This window comes from Hipposideros armiger, unplaced genomic scaffold (genome assembly GCF_001890085.2).
Source record: "Hipposideros armiger isolate ML-2016 unplaced genomic scaffold, ASM189008v1 scaffold_283, whole genome shotgun sequence".
Taxonomy (NCBI): Eukaryota; Metazoa; Chordata; class Mammalia; order Chiroptera; family Hipposideridae; genus Hipposideros; species Hipposideros armiger.
This window is the reverse complement of record NW_017731633.1, coordinates 1,989,553-1,996,389: the sequence shown is the minus strand read 5'-3', so window position 1 is coordinate 1,996,389 and position 6,837 is coordinate 1,989,553. Positions and strand designations below refer to the sequence as shown.

The 6,837-nt window shown below is 59.2% G+C and overlaps 1 protein-coding gene across 2 annotated transcripts in view; it reads left to right on the top strand.

Moving 5' to 3' along the window:
- Window positions 1–27: 27 nt before the first annotated feature.
- Window positions 28–6,837, top strand: part of LRRC4B (leucine rich repeat containing 4B) — a 34,938-nt gene continuing 28,128 nt past the window's right edge. For both annotated transcript variants that reach the window (XM_019658227.1, XM_019658226.1), the window contains exon 1: window positions 28–396. The gene's annotated coding sequence lies outside the window, so the exon portion shown is untranslated. The remainder of the gene's footprint in view (window positions 397–6,837) is intronic.

The following is a 6,837-nucleotide window of genomic DNA, read 5'->3' as shown; positions in this document are numbered from 1 at the left end:
TGGGGGGAGAGCGGCGCCGGCGGCCCGCGGAGGGGGGAAGGAAGGAGGGAAGGCTGGAAGGAAGGAAGCAAGGAAAGAAAGAAGGAAAGAAAGGAAGGCAAGAAGGAAGGCGGGCGGCGGGCCGGCGAGCGAGGGCGCCGGGCCGGGCGGTAGGCGGGCGGGCAAGCCAGGAGGCAGAGCGGCCCCCCGAACCCCGCTGCTGCAGCTGCGGAAGCCCCCTCCCCATCCCGGAGCCGGGGAGGGGGGGAGAACGCGCGAGACTCGGGCCGGCCACAGCCCCGCCCCCCGCGCCTCCCCGCAACGGGCCTCGCACCCCAAATCCCTGTGCCTCATTGGGGGGGTCCTCCCCCCACGGGCCGGGCATGCTGCCCCCCGGAAGGAGCCCCTTTCCTCGCTGTGAGTAGATACCGAGGGGCGCCGAGCGGGGGCGGGAGGCGGAACCGCGGGGAGCCGGTTGGGGGGGCATTCTTTAATTAGGGGACAGTGGTCTTAGGCCTCCTCCGGGATGGGGTGCGGCGGCAGAGGACAGTGGGCGGGGCCTGATGGAGCGCCCAAGCGGGTGGGGGAAGCAACCAGGTGGGGGTTCTCCGGGCCAGGCGAGTTCTGTGTTGGGGGGCTCGCAGCTGCTGCCTGTGGACGGGTCGGGGTGGGGGGTGCACGTCTGGCGGTCGCTGCGGATCCAGCTGTGGGGTTCAGGATGTAGGCTTGGGGTGGGGGTCTCCTGAGCGTAGGTACGTCTGGGTCCCCCTTTCTGGGGCGGGAGTCCGAGTTCTTCTCCCCCATAGCCCCTCCCACCCTCCACACCGCTGCTGCTTGGGGTGGGGGGGCACGCCAGTGATGAGGAGGGGGGAGAGGCGGGCACGGGGTTTCCTTGGTGACCGCGCCTGGCAGGAGCGGTTGCCTTGGCAACCGGGGAGAACCGGGGAGTTTGGGAAGTGAGGATGGGAAAGATGGAGGGGGTGACTGGGGAGTGAGACAACCCCTCCTCAATCTTAAGCCATTCTCCCTCTGGAGTCCCCCGACCCCTCGATGATGGGCAGGTGAACCCCTGCCCCTCCCTCTTCCCAAGACCCCCTTCCTTGACCCCATTCTGCTCCGGGGCCTTCTATCCTTGGGCACGTGTCTCCCTGGGACCACTACCTCCCTCCCACCGTCCTTAGCCCTCGCCTCTTGGGCACGGCCCCTCCCCCAGTTGCCCTCCAGAGCTTTCCTACCCTCACACCTGCTCTTCCAGGACCTTCCAACTACACCCCCACCTTCCCCTCAGGCTTCTCTCACCCTCCCATCTCTGACTCCCCACCTCGGATATCTTCCTCCCTTGACCCTTTCCCCAGGAGACCCCAATTTGAGCGTCTCGTAGCACTCCCAGCCTCCTTCTCTCAGAACCATCTCTGCCTAGGACCCCCTCTATGACCTTTCTTCACACAGAGCCCCTGTCTCCTCACCCCTGGGATCCCCCAATCCCAGACTCCCCGGTACTAGAGCCCTCTTCCCTGGAACCTCTTTCTCCAACCCTTTGCTCCTTCCAAGTCCCCATCAGTCCAGGCAGCCAGAGGCCCAGGCTCTACCCAGGGTTCCGCCCATGTTTTCAAGCCCCCTCTTCCATGGGCTCCTCTTCTGGGCCAGGGGCCCAGCCGGTCTCTGGACAGGGTCTGAGCCCTGCTGCCCTTGATGCTGCATCGTTCGCCCACCCTATCCTCTGCTCGCCGCCACTCCTATCTTGACCCTTGTCTCCCCACCTCCACCTCACTGCTCCTCCTAAGCACCCTCCCCTGCTCCCTGCAGCCTCAGCCCCACTCTCCTGAGGACACTTTCTCAGGGTGGGGAAATCCCCTGGGGAGAGCCCAGCTGGGGAGGGGGGAGGGGAAGGGAGCCTCAGGGCTGCCCCTCAGCCCCCTCCCCGCCCCCTCCCCAGCTGGGAGCTGCAGTCGAGCCTCCGCAGAGCCCCATTGCTATGCGCCTCACATCCCAAGTCCCAGCCGCGCAGCCGCCAGACAGGAACTCGGGCTCCAGCGGCAGCTGGGAGTAGCCAGAGTCGCTTCCCTCCTGGTCCAGGCAGCCGGCAGCAACCTCTCCCCCCTAAAAACTCCCCACCCGCTAGGATCCCGGCCAGGATCAGCCCCTCCCTCTTCCTGTAGCATCTTCTGTCTCCTCGCTCCTTCTAACCTACATCGAAGCCTCCTGGTCTCCTTCCCACCTTCCTCCTGCTCTTCCCTGGGTCTCCTCTAATCTTGGCCGGCTGATTGTCCAAATGCACACTCAGAAAGGAGGGCCAGAGAGTGGAGCAGCAGACAGGCATGAGAGACTCTCAGACAAGGCAAGGAAGGTGGGAGCCAGAGAGACGGAGGCCCCGCCAGAGTGAGAGAGGAGCCCCAACTCCCAAACAGCCACACACACAATTAGAGAGCCAGACAGACACAGTTACTTAATTTCCGAAAGAAAGGGAGAGTCAGGGAGACAGGACAACTCCATCTGCACACACAGAGGAGTGAGAGCCAGTGGGCCAGGCAGAGACACAGGGAGCCACAGACTCAGGGACGGTGGGGACAAACCCAGGGTGCTGGCAAGAAGGATCTGGAGAACACTCGTCACCAGAGTGCAGGGGTGGGGGTTGGGGAGGATGGAGGCATAGAGTGTGACTTGTCAGAGGGACCAGAGAGACCCAGATCAGCCATAGGAGGAGGGTGGGAATGTGTGAGAAAGACACAGAGGCACGTGTAGGCAGAGGGGCATGAACACACACACACACACACACACACACACACATCATTTACTGGCAGCCAGAGACCCAGATGTGGAATCAGAGATCCAGTGACACGCAGCTGTGGTACCCAGAGTCAGCCAGAGAGAGCTGGAGTCGTGTGCATGCACAGAGACCTGGGGGGAGAGACAGAGGCAGCACCTCATGGAGAGAGCCGCTAGCGGGTGAGGCCCTGGCAGACCATCGCCTTGCGACCTCCCACCCACAGAGAGACACAAAGCGAGAGGCTCTGAGGTGGCCTCACAGCTACAGAGATGCAGTGCCACGTGCAGCAAATATAGTTGCACCCAGAGCCCAACGTGGGGGGCACACGTGTTGTGTGTGTAAGAGGGACGGCCAGCCCCATCGGACCCCAGCAGTCGCCCTTAATCCCACCTAGAGGCAGTTGTCCTCACTATCAGAGTTATCAGGTGTCAGAGGGCCACTGACACATCTCTTGAAAGCAGCCTGGGGCTAAGCACACTCGTGCACGCGCACCACAGAGCTAGAGGCAGCTCTTGGAGCAGAGGTGCTGTGAGGGGGAGGGGAAGTGCCAAATTCTCAGCCTCTTAAGCTCCCTGGTTCCCGTCTCTGGCCACGGTCCCCACATTTGTCTGCTCTTCTCCCCACCCCCATTGCTCACCTGTCCTGCCTGCTGGGACCTTCATTATCCATCCCCAATCTTTCACCTCTTCCCCACATCTCTGGCCCCACATCTGTCATAAGGTGTCACCTGCACCTGCTTTCTCTATCAAGCCTCTCAGTCTCCCACCTCATCCACCTGTCCCCTGGGTTGACCCTCAACCCACCACGCAGCCCAGTGCTGTCCTGTCCTCACTCATCCGTCTGTGCCCTGGACTCATTCATCAGGCTTTCTCTCTCCCACCCCATCTGCTGTGAAACTCCTTTATTTCCATCTCTGCCCAGCACTGGTCTCTGCTCCTGTGTCACTCTCCCTCCCCTCTCCTTCTGCCCTGCGCTCCCTGTCCCCACATCCCTGTGCGCATCCACTGGTGTCATCCTGTGGGCCGTGAGTGTTATTTCCCCCAGCGCTATCAAAATGTTCAATTTGTTGCCAACATGTTTTTTCCAAAAAATTAGCGCTTTCACATAAAAATCCATTCTCATCACAAGAAAAGAAATGTGTAACTGTACGACTATGTGATGATGGATGTTAACTAGACTTGTTGTGGTGATGATTTCACAAATACTGAATCATTATGTGGTACACATGAAACTATATAATGTTATGTCGATGCTATCCAAAAAACCCAGATGATCAGCCTCTTTTGAAACAACCTTCCCTCCCCAGGGTGGCGGTGGGCTGTGCTCAGGTGCAGGCCAATGCCTCCTACTCTCCTCTCACTTGCCTCACTCACAGGGCTCACGGCCCCTCCTCCCCCTCCACCTCTGTGATTTCCACTTCTCTTTGCCCTCCTGTGGCACTCTGGCCCTGTCACTCTCTCCACACTCCTTCCCTTGGTTTCCTTCCAAAATCTGAGCCCCACCGCCCAGGCCTCTCAGCGGACCCCTCTGCCCTGCTTTGGCCTGCGCTGCCTCCCTGCCAGGCCCAGGGTGGGAAGACATGTACGACACCAGGGTGCAGAGCACACACAAGTGCCACATGGCCCCTGTGGGCCCCTCGCTATGTTCTTGAGTCAGCGTGGCAGGAAGCCCCCATGTTCAGCCCACCCTCAGCTGGCTGACAGCTGGGCTGGCCACAGACCCTACACTCTTGGCTCCCTGGAGGTGTGTCAGATGGCGTGCACGCTGCAGGCTGGGGTAGGTTTCCCTGTGTGGTGGTGGTGATGGGGCACATCTGGAAGCTCATCCGAGAGCAGGTTTCAGAGGACACCAGGTGAGCTCAGTGCTTATCATCAAACTACAGTGATGGGCCTGGGCGTCCTCCGTTCCAGAGCTCCCTGTGGATGGGGGGCTTCACTCGGTCCCGCCTCCAGGTCAGGGTGCAGATGACTGTGCTCAGGCCGGCATAGGTCCTTCACATCACCCTTGTCTGGTGGAGGAAGTACAGCTGTGCTTTCTCTCTGGCAGGTGGAGGAAACCAACTCACCCCAGTTCAGCAACCCTCCATCCCCAGTGGGGAGAAAGCCCCTTTCCCTTCCCTTCCAGTCTCTGACAGCAAGGTGGGTCTGCCAGGCAGGGGGGTGGCAGGGAACTAAGAAGAGTGGCAGGATGCCCCCTCGTTGCCTAGAAACCTACTGGCAACTGTTGTCATGACAGGTGGAGGCGGAGGGCCTGCATGGGAGGCCTGGGAGATGGGCTGTCTGGGCCCTGGGGGGTGGGCAGACAGGAGTCCACCCCAGGGGACTTCTAGGTCCCTAAGAGGGTTGCTGAAAGGGAGAAAGCTGGGTCCTGGTGGGGGAGTTGAGGAGCCTGTGTATGATCCAGACATGGAAGAGAGAGGGAGCAAGCGAGGTGGGGTGGAGGGCAAAGCCCAGGCCACTCCCTTCCTGTCTGGCTGTGTCCCCCTGAACTCAGTCCACACCCCTGCCCAGGGAGTTGAGCTCAGGCCCCAGAGCTCTTGTTCAAACACTGCCACAAAGGCCAGAAAGCAATGCCAGCCCCAGCTCTCTGGGAGGGGCAAGCCCCCCAGGCAATAAACACAGAGATTTGCCCTCCTCTGGCCTAGAACCCCCAAACGTGGGGTGGAGATAGTAATGACGAGCTCACACCCACTGAGAGCTTCCCAGAAGCCAGGCTGCGTGCCGAGCACCCTGTGCAGATTTGTCCGTTTACTCCTCATGGCAGCCTTGTAAGGGAGGCACCATTATCATCCCTAGTGCAACATATGGGGAAACTGAGGCCCAGAGACACGACGCCCCTTGCCCAAGATCACATGGCTAGAAGGGGCAGAGCTGGGACTGCAAACCCAGGCATTGGCCTCCCCAGTTGAGGCCCAGAGAGGGGAACATGCTGGTCCATCGGGCCCTCCACGTGGAAATAGAATCGCTGATAATAGTCATTAAGTTATTACTAACGGCTGACACATGGAAGGTCAGACTTTCAAACAGACAGTGGGGTCATGGTAACTCTGGCCTCTCAATCTTCTTTATGCTCTTACGGCCCCTGAGCAGAAAGGACCTACCCATTCGACTCTCACAGTGGACTGTCCTTACCTAGGTGGGGGATGCAACCCATGCCCAGCTGGTAGGGGGTAAAGGCCTCTCAGGTGCCTCTAAGAGCCCCCCAACCTGTGATGAATGAGTGCTTTTGATCCAGCCAGAAAGGTTGGATTAACGTATGGAAAGTGGTGGGGGACAATCACAGAATGAGGGAAAGATTTGTTCTTCTGACCCAGTGAGAATAAAGGATAATTTTTAATATGGCTGTCATTTAGTGCCCAGCACTGGACATGACACCATGCATCCCCACCAAGCTAGATGTCATCATCTTCACAGACAGAGCCTGGGGGGCAGGAGGGGGACACCAGCGAGAAAGTAGCGAAGTCAGAGTTTAAACCCACACACCAGCCCTCTTTCCATCTCCCTGCCTCCCCCGCCTAGAGTACCGGTGTGACAAGTGTGCAGTTATAGAATAACTTTATTGAATGCTTTTTGTGTGCGGGGCCCTGCACTCAGCTCACCACAGGTATTGGACCACCTGAAGCCCCACCACCCCGGGAGGTAGGTTAGCTATTTTCCCGATTTTCAAAATGAGCAAACTGAGGCCCTGAGTGGTGATGTCTCCTTCCCAAGCAACATGGGTTAGTCATTGTGGCAGTTGAGGTTCTGGCCTGGTCTGGCCTGCCCCTACACAGAGCAGAGGCCAGGGCAGAGGGGAGTTCCTTATTCATCCTGAAATGAAATGGGCAGCGAGATGCCCTTAGAGGCCCACGGCTCCTTGCTCCTCAGCGTGTGCTCCGGGCCACATCCCTGGGGTATGAAATCTCAGCCCACCATGATCCACCCATCCACCGACTCAGCAACTGCACCTTCACAAGGTCCCCAGGTGATCTGGGTGCACGTTAATGTCTGAGAAGCACTGCTCCAGTTCAAGTAGTTCTTCACTTTTTATTGCTTTTATTCATAGCCCCTTTTTTTTAAAACAAAATAGTTGCGTATGCCCCCACTCCTCCG